The sequence below is a fragment of the Mus musculus genome, chromosome 7 (genome assembly GCF_000001635.26).
Source record: "Mus musculus strain C57BL/6J chromosome 7, GRCm38.p6 C57BL/6J".
NCBI lineage: Eukaryota > Metazoa > Chordata > Mammalia > Rodentia > Muridae > Mus > Mus musculus.
The window spans coordinates 122,265,473-122,284,443 of NC_000073.6; the positions used below are offsets into that span (position 1 = coordinate 122,265,473).

The window sequence follows — 18,971 nt, forward strand, 5'->3', positions numbered from 1 at the left end:
TTTGCAGGTGATTTTATAGTATACTTAAGTGACCCCAAAAATTCCACCAGAGAACCCCTAAACCTGATAAACAACTTCAGCAAAGTGACTGGATATAAAATTATCTCAAACAAATCAATGGCCTTCCTTTACTCAAAGGATAAGCAGGCTGAGAAAGAAATTAGGGAAACAGCACCCTTCACAATAGTCACAAATAATATAAAATACCTTGGTGTGACTTTAACTAAGCAAATAAAAGATCTATATGACAAGAACTTCAAGTTTCTGAAGAAAGAAATCGAAGATCTCAGAAGATGGAAAGATCTCCCATGCTCATAGATTGGCAGGATTAATATAGTAAAAACGGCCATCTTGCCGAAAGCAATCTACAGATTCAATGCAATTCCAATCAAAATTACAACTGAATTCTTCATAGAGTTAGAAAGAGCAATTTGCAAATTCATCTGGACTAAAGAAATAACCCAGGATAGGGAAAAATATTCTCAACAATAAAAGATCTTCTGGCAGAATCACCATCCCTGACCTCAAGCTGTACTACAGAGCAATTGTGATAAAAACTGCACGGTATTGGTACAGTGACAGGCAGATAGATCAATGGAATAGAATTGAAGACACAGAAATAAACCCACACACCTATGGTCACTTGATCTTTGACAAAGGAACTAAAACCATCCAGTGGAAAAAAGACATCTTCAACAAATGGTGCTGATTCAAATGGTGGTTAGTATGTAGAAGAATGCAAAACAATCCATTCTTATCTCCTTGTACAAAGCTCAAATCCAAGTTGATCAAGGACCTCCACATAAAACCAGAGACACTGAAACTTATAGAGGAGAAAGTGGAGAAGAGCCTCAAAGATATGGGCACAGGGGAAAGATTCCTCAACAGAATACCAATGGCTTATGCTGTAAAATCAAGAATCGACAAATGGGACCTCATAAAATTGCAAAGCTTCTGTAAGGCAAAAGACACTGTCAATAAGACCTAAAGGCAACCAACAGATTGGGAAAAGATCTTTACCAATCCTAAATCTATGATGGCTTCAATGTCCCTTAGTTACTGCTGCTGCTGCTCTCTGAGCTGGTTCAGGAAGGCAGGGACAAAGGAAAGGCCAGGGAAAAGTTCTGAATGGGCTTGTAGGAAGCAGGACAACACTGGAGCTTTAGAACACAGAAAGGACTATGCAGGGGCTATCAGCAGATGAAGGTGCTTGGTGACAGACCTGGTGACATGAGCCCAATCCCAGGAGCCCATGTGGTAGAGGGAAACAACTGAATCTTGGGAGTTGTCCTCTCACCTCTACAGGTGAGGATGTTCACCCGCGTGTACACACACACACACACACACACACACACACACACACACACCACATAAATAAGAGAGGGGGCTATATGATACTTTCATAAAGCCAATGAGAGTCTGGAGAAAGTCAAAACAAAAGGCCAGTTACAAGGATTCATTACCATAGCACTGAGATTTTTTTTTAAAGGATTTGCCTGTGGACTTTCTAGGAGAAAGGAAGACAGAACTGTTTCATAGTGGGTGGAGGGTCCTCACACAGCACACAGTGTAGACTGATGATGGGCCTCCACTCAAGTCCCGGGATGAGCTGGCCAGCACTCCAGTGACCCGAGAGAAAACCACACCTGATGCAAACTGCAGGAGGTTTTATTATCAGCTAGCTGAGGACGAAGTCCCTCTGCCGTGCAGGGCAGGAAGTTTGACCCGGAGCGGTGACAGTAGGGGGCTTTTAACAGCTAGCTGAGGAGTTGGGAGGAGTTGGGAAGAGAGTTCTTCTCTTCCAGGTGTCCTTGGTGAAAGGCAGGAGTGGGGAGTGAGTTCTTTCTGAATTTTTATCTCCGTGTCCTCAGCACAGGAAAGCAGGCATCTCTGGTTGTACAGTATAGAAACAAAAAAGCTTTTTGCTGGCTATAGAGAACAAAGAGCTTCTTTCTGGCTGCATTTTTAGAGATCAGGGAAAACAAGCTTGGGGAACGTCCAGGGGCTTTACCTTCCAGGGAGAAATGCTCTAAGTCGGGGTCCCACAATGGCAGCTCTAGGCGGTTGGAATTAGCTCAAGAAAAGGAGAAGCCCCAGCTCTCGGAGCTGGCTGGTGGCTTCCAGAGGATGAGAGCTTGGAGCCCCCATTTGTGGTACAGCTTTCAGAGAAGCACAGTCAATGGCACCAGCACGTCTGGGCTTTCCCTTCATCTGCTCCCTCAGACTGCTAAGCATCCCTGGCTCACAGGATGGTCTTCCTTACAAAGAACTGCAAAGCCTTTTGGTAAGTAACCTACAGTATAGTTATGCTTTTCCTTGGGTGGAGATAGAGGCCTCTAGCACTGCATGCTTCTTTCAGGGGCCTTTCTAAAATGTGACTTCTAGGACTGGACATATCCACAGCAGCCAAATCCATCCCATGGCAGTATGCGCACAGGGCCCATGCGAATCTCTTCAGGACACTCTGATTAAGAAATAGATTCTGGAGAACCCTGGAGCAAAAGGATATTCAGTTATAAAGTAGGGGCCAGTAAGATGACTCGGGGTAAAAACAATTAACAGTAAAGTCTGCTGAGCTGAGTTGTATCTTGGAATCCAGAAGCCAGGAAGGGTCTAGAGATCTAGGAAGCAGGGACAGATGGGGCTTGGTCATATGCATCCCTCCATATGCATTCAAAGTGTGTAAATGTTACCATAGTGATGTAGCAGCCAAGTCCAACCTGTGGCATGAGGCTTGCTTGCAGTGCTTGGGGCAGAGGATAGTTGTGCATGTGATTCAACACAAAACAATCAACTTACTTAAGACATAGTGAGGTGTGTGTGTGTGTGTGTGTGTGTGTGTGTGTGTGTGTGTGTGTGTGATGTCTTTTTGTGACACCGGAAGCCAACCCCAGAGCCTCACTGTAGCAATTCCATTTCTATCGTTATGACTATAAAGATGTGATAGAAGGAGCTTAAAGGAGAAAATATTTGGCTCACATTTCCTAGTGATTTCAGCCCATTAGAGTAGAAAAGGTTTGGTGGATCAGCTTAGTCTGAGGGGCCAGGAGACAAAGTGGTGGCTCTCCTCATGATTGCAGACAGGCCTAACCCTTGTGACTCACTTTTTCAGCTGGACTCCACCTCCTGAAGATCCCACGGCCTCCCAAACAGCATCAGCAAGTGGGGACCACGGTCCAGATTCAAGCCATCACTTTACCTTAGCTCAAACGTGGATCTCCAGTGAGGGTATTTCTCCCTGTTCTCTCTGTCCTGGAGGTTTTCATGTCCTTCTGAATAGCTTTCCATGGGTCCCAATGACAGCTCAGGCATCTTACTGACTATGAAGAGTCTCCTCTGTTGGCTTCTGGCCACATGCTGGGCTGGCCTTTACCTACAGTGGCTTCCTGTGGAAAACGTGGGCTTGGGAGGTTCCAGCTGCGACCCACTTTGTGTCTTTGCACCTCTTTCACACGGTCATCTGTTCTCTTCTGATTCCCATCACTCCCACCTTCCCATTGGCCACCTCCTGCTTTGTTTATCTTCTCTCTTCTCCCCTGAAACCTCATTCCAGCGGTTGGTTTTCTACGTTTCACCTCTTCCTCCTTATTTGTCTATTCATTTATATCTATGAGGCACAGGATATATCCTGATCAGGAGGCTCTCAGATATGAAGCCAGCCTGGGCTGCACAGTGATTTTATGGCTATTACAAAAAAAGCCGCTGTGAATTATTATGTGTGGGATCTTGTGTAAACAGAAGACTTCATTTATTTGAGGATGTTTATCCAAGAGTATAACTATTGGGTCTACACAGAGACCATTTAGTTTATTTATATTTTTTGAGGTTGGCTTTTGTTGCGTAGCCTGTACTGGCCAAAAACTAAGTAGCTTATCATATTCTTGAACTCACAGTCTTCCTGCCTTGGTCTACTGAGTGCTGGGATTAGGTGCATGTACCACTATACTTGGCTCCTATTTAGGTTTATTGATTGATTGATTGATTGATTGATTGATTAGATTTATTGATTGAGTTGCTTTTTCTCATTGTTATGACCAAACACATGACTAGGTAACTGAAAGGAAAAAGTGTTGGTTTTGGTTCAGAATTTGAAAGGATACAGTCTACTGTGGCAGAGAAGGCCTGGAGGCAAGGGTGGCTAGTGGCTATGCTGGTGGGGTTTGTTCACCTGGCAGATCAGGGCTTGGAGATGGACAGAAAGTAACCCTCCCCCTCCCCTTCCTGCTCCCCTTCCTTCCTCTCCTCCCTCCTCCACTTCTCCTTCCTCCTCCTCCTTTCTTTTTCTTCCTCCTCTTCTTCTCTTCCTCCGCCACCTCTTCTACCTCCTCCTCCTTCTTTTAAAAATTTTTTTTCTATTGGATATTTTCTTTATTTACATTTCAAATGTTATCCCCTCTCCTGGTCCCCCCCAGAAACCCCCTATCCCCTCCCCCTCCCCCTGCTTCTATGAGAGTGTTCCCCTGCCCCCACCCACCCCTGCTTCCTCTCCCTCAAATTCCTCTACACTGGGGCACCCATTGAGCCTTCACAGGACCAAGGGTCTCTCCACCATTGATGCCTGACAAGGCCATCTTCTGCTACATGAATGTCTGGAGCCATGGGTCCCTCCATGTGTACTCCTTGGTTGGTGGCTTAGTCCCTGGGAGCTCTGGGAGCTCTGGTTGGTTGATATTGTTGTTCTTCCTATGGTCTGCAAACCCCTTCAGCTCCTTCAGGCCTTTCTCTAACTCATCCATTGGGAACCCTGTGCTCAGTCCAATGGATGGCTGAGAGCATCCACCTCTGTATTTTTCAGGCACTGGTAGAACCTCTCAGGAGACAGCTATATCAGGCTCCTGTTTGCAAGCACTTCTTGGCATCCACAATAGTGTCTGGGTTTGGTGACTGTGTATGGAATGGATCCCCAGGTGGGGCAGTCTCTGGATGGCCTTTCCTCAGTCTCTGTTCCACACTTTGTCTCCATATTTGCTCCCCTTCTTCTTCTTCACCATCAGAATTTTTCTTCTCTAAATTCATGTCACTGAAACTGCTCTTCCTAGGTGACCACACGTTACAGTCTCCTTTAGCCTTCCCTGTTCTTGCTTATTCTCTTCATCACAGCTGACGTTAAATAAAGCCCTTTCTTCCTAGCAGTCATAAGTTATCTATCTCAGATGTCTTTCAGGATTTCAACCCTGGGTAATGTCTGCTACACACCAAAGACCCTGATTTTTTCTTTACCAGCAGACAAGTCATGCCACTACCTGGAGCTTACATCTCTATTTTTCATGCCCTCTGAATTTTGTACATTATTTCTGTGCTTAAATTCCAAACTCCAAAACTATATTTAAGGATATTTTGATTTTTTTTTGTTGATGCCAAAATGACAGTCCACATTTATGGGTCTACAGTGTGATGAACACACACAGACACAGACACAGACACAGACACAGACACAGACACAGACACAGACACACACACACACACACAGACACACACACACACACACACACACACACACACACACACACACGCTGCACAGTGCTCAGTTCAGTGTGAACACACACAGAGCCTGTCTGTGTGATTAGACACTCACATATCACAGTTCCCATATCTGTGCTATGAGTCTTTCCTTGATGTAACATGATGTGAATAACACCTTTGGAGGAAAGACATCTTAGCTCACAGGGTTGGGAGGTGAGTCTACGTGCTGAGAGATGGTGGCAGAGCAGGGCTCTTCACAGCATGGTGTCCAGGAAGCAGAGAAGGGGAGCACAGGAGGGCGGCAGGGTAAGATGTGCCAAGGACAGGCACCAGCACCAGTGAGCTTCTTCCCCTGATCAGCTCAGGTTTTCTACCTTTTCCAGCCTCCCAAAGATGTCATCCTATTATGAATCTCTTTAGGGTTTAAGTCCATTCTTTAGATCAGAACTCCCATGCTGTGAATTAGCTTTGGAGGCACCCACAGACTCACTCAGAGGTGAGCTCCACTAATCTAGATGCTTCTCGAGCCAATCAAAGTTGATAAGATTAGCCATCACAGATCCCCCTCTCAAGCAAATCTTAAACGATGATATTATAGCCACCTACCTATGTAACAGAACACCAGAACCTTTTTATTTTTAATATCATAACCAAGTTACCATTTATTTATGTTTTTATAGTATGCACACATATACAGACCCACACACATAAGCATACACAGTTACACATAGAGATATACACATACACACAGATACACATAGGCACACATACAAAGAGACACACACATAGGCATAGACACACAGTTACACATAGAGATACACTTGTATACACACAGATACACATAGATACACACAGGCACACAGAGACACACAGACACACATACACATAGGCACACATAGACACACACAGATACACAGAGACACAGAGACACAGATACACATTGACACACAGACACACACTGATACACAGACACACAGAGACATATAAACACACAGACACATATAGATACACACAGTCACAAGCACACACAGGCACACACAGACACATTCTGACACATACAGACACACAGACATACACACAAATGCACTGTAATTGTAGTCCTCTTCTCACTATCCTGTCTCATCTCTATGGCCCTCACAGCTATTTCTATTTACTTAATTATAACTTGGCATCTATTGAACAATTCCACACCCCATTTCCTTCATTCTTCCAAGGCTTTGCTTCTCATCTTTTAGACTTCATGAAATATTAAGAATGCTTGAGTTTGCATTTAAATTTTGGGTCATTGCCCCTCTTAGTTGGCTCATAATAGGATACAATGATACACGGCCTCTTTACAGAAAATTTAAAAATATCCAGTCAATTGAGGATATCTGGCAGTGGGTGAGCCTTAATGCCTGGAACTGCCTTCCCCTGCAGACAAGAGCAGGTGCATTCAGGGTGGGATGGCGTTGGCCTGACGTCTCCTTAAATGTCTCTGTTAATGTGCAGAAAAAATCCAAATAAACCAACCAATGCAACACCAACCCAAACATCTTAAGCAGAAGTGAAAATGAATCATGCCACTTACTAAGAACTTCTGTGATGACATCTCTCAAAGGACCCTGGCTCAGTGTTGTCATGGAGAGTCTGTTTCATCTTTTCATCCTGTCAAAGGCCTTGCCTGTAGTGGTCCCAAGACACTAGAGTTTTAGGTGTCATTGGCACTCACTGCAAAGATCACTAGAGCAGTTTTAGTAATGAAACATATGTCCAAGGCAAGGCTTAGGCACTGATTTGTTTTGGTCACTGGGACCAAATAGCAATTGTCACACATACTGGGTCAAAAGTAGCATTTGGCCAACCTAAAGTCACACAAAATAGCAAATACTCTTGTATGGTCATGAAGTTTGAGAGTGATTCAGTAGGTTACAAAAACTAGGGTGTTGGATCACACCCAGATGCAACAATACAAAGTAAAAGAGAGTTTTGACACTACCAGGTAGATTTTAGCTGATAGAATGTTTCCCTGTGTATCCTTAGCTAGAACTGAATCCTAGGTCGGCTTCTAAACCTTAGTGGAAGGCACTGGGATTATGCGGAGAAATAGCCACTCTTCTGGCAAAAGCAAGCTCTCTCTCTCTCTCTCTCTCTCTCTCTCTCTCTTTTGGAAAAAAATATTAGAGAAGTGACAACAGTGTCTATCTATCTATCTATCTATCTATCTATCTATCTATCTATCTATCTATCTATCTGTGTGTATGTATGTATCATCTATCTATCTATCTTTCTATCTATCATCTATCTATCTTTGTATCTATGTATGTATACGTGTATGTATGTATGTATGTATGTATGTATGTATGTATGTATCTATCTATCTATCTATCTATCTATCTATCTATCATCTAATGGGTCTGTAATTGTCATCTGTTCTAGGTAGCTCTGAATAACTGCATTTTCCGTCTCTCTTTTTTCTCCTTACCTGTGGCTGTGAGAGGGATGCTGCACTGTGCAAGAACAATAAACCAACCAGAGTTTCTCTCTGCATGTTTGGAATCCTGAGTATGTGGTAGCACATGTGGGGACAGGAAGAACACCAAGTGTGATGGAGAATGTGGAGAGGCCATTGCTAGAGGCTTGCTTGTTCTCAAGAAAGGATTTCACAAATGGAGGCTAGGGGGAGAGGAAGTGACTGAGACACATACAGAGATAGAGGTGGAGGAGGGAAGGGATGAAGGTTGAGGAGGAAGGGAATGAAGGTGGAGGAGGAAGGGGACAAAGGTGGAGGAGAGAGGGGATGAAGGTGGATGAGGGAGGGGGTGAAGAAAGGGAGAAGGAAGGGAGAAATCTAATTAAAATTTTTCTATTGTCTAGATCTTGGGACAGGAAGCTGACTGGTTGCTCTTGGCTTCACGAGACACCTCTGTAATTCCTACAGTGATTTCCTCCTTCATTTGTTTGAATTACCCTAATGAGCTTCTGTCACTCACACTAAGTATTTTAAACACTATTTTTATGGAGGGATGATCAGCCTCATTCATAATAAGGTAAATGAAAATGAAATTACATGGAAACACCATTTATCACTTATCAGGTGGGGCAATTTTGATAGGTGACTATGAAAGATTGTAGCCCTGGAGATGGCACATTACCAACGTGGATCACCTTTGAACACATGCTTAGCTTCTTGACCTATAATCCATAGGTATGGGGATTTATGTTGCAGAGGTGCTGTGCAGGGGAGAAATAGTGTATATGCAAGGTCACTGGGTGTAGCATTATTTGTGGTGTCAAAAGTTAAGAAAGAACTCAACTATTTACCCAGAAAGACTGTTTAGGGGCTAGGGAAATGGCTCAGTTGATTAAGTGCTTACCATATAAGCACACGGACCTGAGTTCAATCCCCACTTCCCATGAACAGGACGTCTTGTAATCCCAGTGCTGGAGAGGCAGAGACAGGAGAATCCCCTGGGCTGGTTGGCCAAGCAGTCTAACTGACTGGTGAGCTTAGGTTCAATGAGTGTGGTAGTTCATTTTTTAATTGTCAACCTGACCCAATCTAGAATAACCTGGGAAGAGTGATAGATGAGGGGTTGATAGATATGCTTGCCTACAGAATGTCTATAGGGGTGTCTGCATTACTTTGGTTGATGTGGGAAAACCTACCTAGTCCACTGAGAGCAGTATCATTACCTGAGTTTGGGTTCTGAATTTTAAAAGACTGGGGAAACTGAGTCAAGCAGCCAGTGTGTGTGTATGCATGCATATTCATTTTTCTCTTTCCTTGATTGTGGATGTGATTTAACAAGCTGTTTTTAGTTCCTGCTGCCTTGGCTTTTTGCTGTGATAGGCTGTAACATGGTATCATGGAAACAGTAAATCCTTTCTCCCCCAAGTTGCCTTTGTCATGTATTTTATCACAGCAACAGAAGTGAAGGTAGGGTAGCAAGAAACCCACATCCAAACACAGTGTAGGAGCGAAGCTGTACCCATGAAATCTCCACGACAGGATTGCTTAAATGAAACCTGTAAAATAGCACCACCAACTGAATCCCAGTGTGGATAGGGGGAGTCTCAGAAGGCCTCACCTCTAAGTGAATAACTATTGGCAATTAGTGGCTGCCGAGGGAGAGAGCCAGGCTGCTTAGAACTAGCATTCCCTTCTCTGGAGCAGGACAGTGCTGCAGCGTTGGATGGAAACCTCGGTGCTTTAATGTGGAAGGAGCTCCAGCAAGAGAAGTGAGAAAATGAAGTGCAGAGTGTCGTTCATGCTGGGGATCTCCTGCATGAGGAAGGGAGAGACAAGAAGCATACATTCCTGTTACCTCTTATTCCAGTGAGTAAACTTAATCAAGGGAATACAGCGAGGTGGATAATAAACCAACGAGAGAACAACCATATGGAATTTGCTTTTGGGACAGGGTTTCTCTGTGTAGCCCTAGCTGACCTGGAACTCACTCTGTAGGCCTGGCTGGCCTTGAACTCAGAGATCCACCTGCCTCTGTCTCTGGAGTGCTGGGATTAAGAATGTATACCACCACCACCTGGCGATGTGTTTACTTTTAAGGCGGTGGTGAGAGGGGCAGGGCTGGAAGTTATATTTCCTAATGATCTTTTAATTTCATTTTGACTTTTGAAAACGTGAACGCATTAAGTATTCTAAAAATGAAAGTGGAGTGAAAAGCTATTACTTCCACAAGAATATAGCGTTCTGTTCTGCCCATTGTCTGAGAACCCAGGGCAGTGGGAGAACAGGTGCTATATTAATGCACTGACACCTCCTTCTTTAAAAGCTTATTAAACCTACCTGAGCCTGAAACGCACTGATACATTTTCTGTGCACCAAATGCTCCTCTGAGTAGCTGCTTCTGTGCCTACACTTGGCACTATCATTGCTCGTTGACACCCCCTCCCTTGCCAGCCACACATCATCTGAAAGCACAGTTTTAAGGATGGACATTTGGCTTGGCCAGCTACAGATTAAACCCACTAGCCAAGAATTAAAAAAGAAAAAAAAATCCTAGGGCAGAAAGAGATGCTGTGTTAAAAGATTTCCTTTTTAACCTGGAGGGATTGGGTGGCCTCTTAGGGAAATGAGAAAAATTGATTTTCTGTTCTCCATATGTTCTCATTATTGCTGATAATTCATTAAAAACCGAGAGTAAATGAAGATTGCTTGGCATGTGTATGTGGGGGTTGGTGGCTCGGGGGGGGGGTGTCTCAGGGAAGGAATTGGAGCCACCACCTCTAGCAAATGTGGATGACAGGGTAGCCTGGGAATCCCAGGCTCATTCAATGCTCAGAGGCATAGCCTTGATACAGACTGAAGGGTTAGGCTTAGCACGTCTACTCTAGTAGTTGGGTGACCCAGTGAACACCCTAACTCCTCTCTGTCTCACTTATATAATTTAATACAGAAGTATAACACTATTACCTATTATAAGATTAATAGCAATGCCAAATGAACTAATGCGTGGAAGTTGAGAATGAAAGTAACTCTTACTATCATTTTTGATATTTATGTGTATGGGTGTTTTGCCTGTTTGCATGTCTGTGTACCACGTCCATGGTTGGTGCTCATGGGGGCCAGATGAAGGTGTTGGATTCCCTAAGACTGGATTTAAAAACAGTTATTGTGAGCCACCTTATAGGTTCTGCTAATGGAATCTGGGCCCTCTGGAAGTGGACCAGTGCTCTTAACCACCAAGCCATCCCCCCAGCTCCATAATAATAGTTGTATGATTTCAGACTAAATAGGAGAATTGATGGGTATGAAAAAGGTTGCCTCCTCTCTCTTCCGCCAACCTAGTGAAATTCTGTCAAAGAGGGAGAGAGTTCTGGATGCAGATTTGCATCGATCTAAGACAATGAACACAATTTCAGTGGTGGGGATGTATGTGTCAGACTGGGCAGAGCAGGATAAACCAGCAAGCAAGACAGAACCACTTTTGACCTTAGAGAAATCCTAGCCTGCCTAGAGAGATGGAGGATGTGGTCTGAACGTGTCTCCTTGAAGTTCAACCTCCAAAGATATGATGGTCAGAGTTGAAGCAGTTGATAAGTAATAAGGTTTAGATGAAGTTGACTGTGTGCCTCCTTCTCACTCCTGTGCCGTAGTTTAGTGTCCTCACACAAGGAGAAAGAAGGACATCAGAGCGTTGCTCTCAGTGAGAGCTGGTGGGAAGGGAGTGTGACCTGTCAGGGTATATGCAGCTCTCCCCAGAACATGATCTATGACACTCTGATCTTAGGCTTTACAGCCTCCAGTGCTCTGAGATGTATGCTCCTGTTATTTAAAGCCAGGAAGTCTACAGGACTTTGTTACAGTATCTCTCAAGACAATTTACAAGTGACCAATAAACGTGGAACGGTGTGGGTACGTCATGTCAGTTCAGGATGACTGAGAATGAAAGGTGAGGGGCTCTGGACTTGAACTCTAGGAATCAGAAAAGACTTAGAGGCAGAGATGAAACCTGGAGATCCCAAGTCTGTGATAAAACAGATCCCAGTCTCTGTCTCTGTCTCTCCCCTCTCCCTCTGCCCCTCTTCTTTTCCCTTTCTCCCATCCCTTTCCCTCTCCCCCTCCCCTCCCCTCTCTCTCCCTGAGCTGGCTGTCCTGTGGTACACTATGTAGATCATGCTGACCTTGAACTCAGGGGTTGACTTGCTTCTGCCTCCCAAGCACTGGCCACCATGCCCAACCTGTCTTACAGCAAAAGCAGCAGTGGCAGTAGGAACAGTAGTAAGAGTGGCGCTAGGATTGTTCCTAGGGATGGTACTAGAAAAATAATGGTGATGGTAATGTAGTGATGATGACAATGGTGACAGAGGTGATGGTGGTGGTGCTGATGCTGGTGCTGGTGATGATGATGTTGACAGTAATGGCGGTGATGATGGTGGTAATAGAGATGGGGATAGTTGGTGCTGATGGTGTTTGCAGCCACAGTGTTGGTGATAGTGGTGATGATGGCATGTTCTAAATACACTGCACACATTTGCTCACTTAGTCATAACAGTATCTCTGGGGACCCACTCTGCACTTGCATGACCTGGCTTTATTCACCTCGCTCTAACCCGATCTCGTCTAAGCCACCAGATCCAATCGTTACTTAAAAAGTTGCTGCTTCCCTCCGTGGAGTTTTCTCTTTTTTGGCAATAGCTCTGTTTTTTAAAAATATTGCATTGAAACATTATTTATCTTGCTTATTGATTTCTTGGCACCCTGTTAATTTTTCACTCAAGGCGAGTGCCTCCTTCTCCCAGAGGAATGCCAAGTGTGGGAGGTTATGGCATGCTGTCTGGCCTTCAAGTCTATCTGTCTGTGCAGAAGGCATTTCTAAGCCTTTGCAGTCAGTTTCGAGGGAGGAAAGGGCAGTGGAGGGTGCTCCCCAATCAAGCCTAGTGCTCCCCAATCAAGCCTAGTCAGCCCTTAGCATCCTGTTTCCCAAAGGGAGTCTCCCTGGTGACCTTGCTATTGCTTTAACATGGCACCAAGTCCCATTGGGTCTCAAGAGACCTTTTCAGTGTAACTTGCTTGGCTCAGGTGATTCTGAAAGCCTGAAGGGAAAAAGTCTCAGGCGGGTGCTAATGTGTTCTCTGGAGTTTAAAAATCTTCTACTGAGCTACATCCACAGCTTAAGCTAGTAAATTTAATGTTCTCCGTGTTATATCACAATTTCTAAAAAGTCACTAAAAATCTAATCTGCAATGACGAAGAGTCAGAGAGGCTCAGTGTGGGGGTGGGAAAGGTTATACGGGTGTTTTCTTGGCAGCTAGCATTTTTCTGTATCATGACATAGTAGAAGCTGCATGGCTCTATACTTATGTTAAAAACATAGCCTGCTTTATGTTTAAAATTAACTTCACCATATTGCATGTGTGCTATATGACAACAAAAAGATTTAAAAGATTTATTCCCCATCAGTTTCATACGGGCATGAATACATACGGGTTCCACTCGTGCTTCCACGTTCCTTATCCTCCCTACCTACATCAGCACCACCCATGTCTTCCCTCCACCAGGTCCCAGTACACTTCCATGCCCTTTTGTTTTGCTTTTGACTTGTGACCTCATGAAGCAATCTGTGGGAGCACCAGTAACTCACCAGTGGCTACACCGTGGAAGCTGCCCATGCCTCTTCTATCTCAGCAGCCCTTGCTCATCATTAGCTCCCCTGGGCAGGACGAGGCTCCGTGAGCATCTCTCCAATCTATGAGTGTTTATTGAGTCTCGAGTGTGTGTGTGTGCTATGTAGCCAGCCACAGCTGTGGTAAGTTCATGAGTGTCATACCATGTCATATGGGTAAAACTGCACTTCCCAGCCCCTTTCCTTGCGTTTGGTGCACACATCATTTTCTGCTTTCCTTCTGCTCTGTTCCCTGAGCCCTCCATAGACAGTTCTCCCCAGTTCCTTGGCTATGAATCTCCGCCTTTACTGCTGCTTGCTGCAGGGAGGAGCTTCTTTGACTGAGGACAACACGCTGTTAGGTTGCTGGCTATCCTTTGCGGGACATTGGAGAGCATCTTTGAATGGCTAGGAGCATTGGTTATGGAGTCATGAGACCTACTGTGGACTCTGGAGAGATTCCTAAAGGTCTTCCTGACTCAGTTTCCTCATTCTGTATCCAGTGCAGGAATCATGAGTACTATTACAGAGGTGTGAATGCAAATAAAGTGTATAGCACAGAATCTGGCTTATCGCACTACAAGCGGTCAGTTTATATTCATCTAATAGAATACGAATATGCATAAAATCCCCCATGGAAGCTATTTTAAGTGTGCTGCTCAGTGATCTTTTTGTGTTTGTGTTGTGTGGCCACTCTAGCAGTCTTCAGGACCCTTTATCTTGTAAATGGAAACGTCACACCCATGAAATACCGTCCTACCTCCTGACCTCCAGGCCTCAGAAAGCTCGGCCCTACTTTTTTTTCCTACAATTCTGACTGCTCTAAGTACCTCATGTAAGCGAAGTGTTTCTCTGCCTGTGACTGGCTTACTTCACTTTCCACAGCTTCCCAACAGTTACCGTCCTCAGTGCCTAGCGTGTGTTAGAGTTTTTATTCCTTTTACGTGCGGAATGGTATTCTAGTGTATGAACACACCTCACCTTTCTCACCCACTCATTGGCCAACAGGTACTTGAGCTGCCTTCACACGCCAGCGTCCATGAACCAGACTGCTCTGGACGTGGTACAGACGTCTCCCCCGAACTCTGCTTTCACCATTTCTCACTTCTAATTGGCTTGCATTTTGGATGTAAAATGAGTATGGGATACAGGATGTAGTTGGATCATATGCATTTTTCAAACTCCATTCTGTCAAAATATATATATATATATATATATATATATATATATATTAGATGTAAGTACACTGTAGCTGTCTTTAGACCCTCCAGAAGAGGGCATTCAATCTCATTATGGATGGTTGTAAGCCACCAAGTGGTTGCTGGGATTTGAACTCAGGACCTCCAGAGGAGCAGTCAATGCTCTTAACCACTGAGCCATCTCTCCAGCTCCCTTTTCTTGTTGTTCTTTTTTTTTTCCCCCTCAGTATTTCAATCTGAGGGATTTACATGTAAAGTGATCGCTGGCCTGGAGGGACTTGCTTTTGTCCTTTTGTGGCTTGTTATCTACTGCATCAGTTTCTCCTGCTCCTTCCTGTATTTCCGCCCTCTTTTGTATTTAGCTGACTTATTCCTCTTGGTAGTGAAACATCTTAATCTTTTCTCATTTTCTTTTGTGTATATTCTATAATTATTTTCTTTGTGGTTACCATGGAGATTACATTTAGTGTTTTGGAGTTAGACTATTCTAACTTGAATTTATACCCATGTAACTTCAGTAACACATAAAAACTCCCCTCCTACACAGGCATTTTCACATCTTTTACACATGGATGTCAGAAAAATCACATCTTTATACATGGTGCATCCCCAAACGTAAGCTAATAATTTTTATAGTGCATTGGTCTTTTACGTAGCCTGGACAAAAGAAAGTGGAGTTACAGACCACGAAGGACACTAGCTTTTATAACTGCCCATAGGCTCATGCTTACTGAAACCTTCTTTCCTTCCCTCTTCCCTCTTGATGCGTCCCTCTTGGCTCCCTTTGATGCTTCTAATGGGCAGGTCTCAAAGTGACAAACTCTCTTAGCTGGCTCATATCGGAGCTAGTCTTAGTTTCTTCTTTACTTTTGAAGGACTTTTTATTTTTTAATAGCTATACCATTTTTGGTTGCCATTATTTTTTCTTGCAACACTTTGACTATAGCAGATAGCTATTTTTTTCCTCTTCATCATTTCTAAGGAGAACTTCTCACGTCATTTCATGGAAGGCCCCTCACATGTGATGAAGTGCCTCTGTGTGGTTTTCTGTTTTCAGGAGCGTCTCTTTACATCTCTCTGTGTGTGTGTGTGTATGTGTGTGTGTGTGTGTGTGTATGTGTGTGTGTGTGTGTGTGTGGTGTGTGTGTATGTGTGTGTGTGTGAGTGTGTGTGTGTATGTGTGTGTATATGTGTGTGTATATGTGTGTGTATGTGTGTGTGTGTATGTGTGTGTGTGTATGTGTGTGTATGTGTGCATGTGTGTGTGTATGTGTGCGTGTGTGTGCAGTATATATTTTTGCAGGACTAGGGACTGAGCTAAGGCTTGACACATACCAGGCAAGTGCTCTATGACCGAGTTTCGCCCTACACTTTTTGTCTTTGGATGGTTTGGTTATAATCTTGGTGTGGTAAGTTGAAAAGTTTGTTGAGCTTATTGGATATTTAAAAAGACGTATTTATTTTTATCTTATGGATATGAGTATTTTTTGCCTACAATTACATCTGTGCACTATGTATGGAATACACACAGAGGTCAGAAGAAGGAATTAAACATCATGGAACTGTCATTGCTGATGATTTGTTAGTTGCCATGTTTGTGCTGGGAACTAAACCTAGGTCCTCTGCAAGAGCAGTAAGCACTCTTAACCGCAGAGCCATCTCTGGAGCCTCCTTCTCCAATGTTTATACTTACATCTTTCATCAAGCTCCGGAAGTTTCTGGTCGTTGTGTTTAATGGTTTCTTTTTTTTTTTCTTTTTTTCTTTTTTTGAGACAGGGTTTCTCATGTAGCCCTGGTTGTCCTGGAACTCACTCTATAGACCAGGCTGGCCTCGAACTCAGAAATCTGCCTGCCTCTGCCTCCCGAGTGCTAGGATTAAAGGCATGCGCCACCACTGCCCAGCTTAATGGTTTCTTAAATATTTTCTTTTTTTCTCTCTCTTTCATAGACTCCCACCTATGTCGTGTTAGCTTGCTTGAGGGTGTCACATGGGCCCCATGGACTCTGTCTCATGTAATAATTTTTCTCTTTGTCTCTCAGCTGCAATAGTTTCAAACATCATATATGAAACTTATAAATTTTTCTTTTTCCCTTCTCAACTATATCTTTGAGCTTTTAAGTGAATTTTCTGTTTTAGTTGTGGTACCTTTCCACCCTAGAATTTCTTGTTCTTGACTTTAGGTTTCCTACCTCTTTATTGACACGTCCATTTTATTCATGTGTGGTTTTCTTGGCTGTATTCACACATTTCTTTCATTCTTTGAGCATTTTTAAAGCTGTTGTCTTATGGTAACTGTTGCATATGTCTCCAGCTAATTAGCTAGCTTGCTAACTAACTAACTACATGCACTATAGTTAGTGTCTCTTAAGACCACCATCTGGTCATTGTGGACTCCTCCCTCCATCCCTTCCTTCATCTTCCCCCTCTTCTTCCTTCTAAACGGGAAATGCTTTATTTTCAACGAATTCTTTCCTTTTTATTTATGCACAGGTGTAATGTAACATGAGTGCATTTTCCTCAGAGTCCAGAAGAGGGCATCAGATCCTCTGGAGCTGGGTTAAAAAATCAGATGTGAGTGACCAGAGTTCTAGGAACCAGGTTTTGGTCCTTTGGAAGAGCTCATAGCCACAGAGCCACTGTCTTTCCAACCCTGGAACAGCCTTTTCTAATTTACTTCTCCTCTTTGAATCATTGCCTCTTAATACCAGTTTTCTTTTTTTTTTCTTTTTTTCCATTTTTTATTAGGTATTTAGCTCATTTACATTTCCAATGCTATACCAAAAGTCCCCCATACCCACCCACCCCCACTTCCCTACCCACCCACTTCCCCTTTTTGGCCCTGGCATTCCCCTGTACTGGGGCATATAAAGTTTGCGTGTCCAATGGGCCTCTCTTTCCAGTGATGGCCGACTAGGCCATCTTTTGATACATATGCAGCTAGAGTCAAGAGCTCCGGGGTACTGGTTAGTTCATAATGTTGTTCCACCTATAGGGTTGCAGATCCCTTTAGCTCCTTGGGTACTATCTCTAGCTCCTCCATTGGGAGCCCTGTGATCCATCCATTAGCTGATTGTGAGCACCCACTTCTGTGTTTGCTAGGCCCCGGCATAGTCTCACAAGAGACAGCTACATCTGGGTCCTTTCGATAAAATCTTGTTAGTGTATGCAATGGTGTCAGCGTTTGGATGCTGATTATGGGGTGGATCCCTGGATATGGCAGTCTCTACATGGTCCATCCTTTCATCTCAACTCCAAACTTTATCTCTGTAACTCCTTCCATGGGTGTTTTGTTCCCACTTCTAAGGAGGGGCATAGTGTCCACACTTCAGTCTTCATTTTTCTTGAGTTTCATGTGTTTAGGAAATTGTATCTTATATCTTGGGCATCCTAGGTTTTGGGCTAATATCCACTTATCAGTGAGTACATATTGTGTGAGTTCCTTTGTGAATGTGTTACCTCACTCAGGATGATGCCCTCCAGGTCCATCCATTTGGCTAGGAATTTCATAAATTCATTCTTTTTAATAGCTGAGTAGTACTCCATTGTGTAGATGTACCACATTTTCTGTATCCATTCCTCTGTTGAGGGGCATCTAGGTTCTTTCTAGCTTCTGGCTATTATAAATAAGGTTGCTATGAACATAGTGGAGCATGTGTCCTTCTTACCAGTTGGGGCATCTTCTGGATATATGCCCAGGAGAGGTATTGCTGGATCCTCCGGTAGTACTATGTCCAATTTTCTGAGGAACCGCCAGACTGATTTCCAGAGTGGTTGTACTTAATACCAGTTTTCAATGTAGTTGGTAGTTTTATGGAGACCTTGAAAAGACACCTAACATTTGCAAGTTTGTTTTCAAATGAGAATTTGAGATTTATTAATTCAGTAAAAATTTACCATTCCAAATCTTCCTATGTGGCCTCTAAATTCTTTGAATCTTTTCCACTGAGAAATAGTCTTTCCTTGAATGTGGGTTCTGTGGCTGTTTGACCACCAATTTATATCAATGATGCTGCTATTCTGGATTCTAGGTCAGATGTCAGGAAAATGTAGTCCTCTAGTTCAGGTCCTTGGGAGAACTGACTCTTGGAGTTGGCCACCACGCTGTGAAGCCCAAGAAACCAGTGGAGAGGCACACGTGAAGGGGAGCCAACCTCCTGCTAAAGCCCTGGGAGAGCTTACAGTTGACAGCCAGCAGCAACT

The 18,971-nt window shown here is 43.7% G+C and overlaps 1 long non-coding RNA gene across 1 annotated transcript; it reads left to right on the forward strand.

Annotated features, from left to right (window-relative positions):
* Positions 1-1,974: 1,974 nt before the first annotated feature.
* Positions 1,975-9,337, forward strand: Gm30059. The gene is made up of 3 exons (XR_378476.3): positions 1,975-2,284; positions 3,113-3,228; positions 8,320-9,337. It is a non-coding gene; the product is annotated as a predicted gene, 30059 (long non-coding RNA).
* The last annotated feature ends 9,634 nt before the right edge of the window (positions 9,338-18,971 follow it).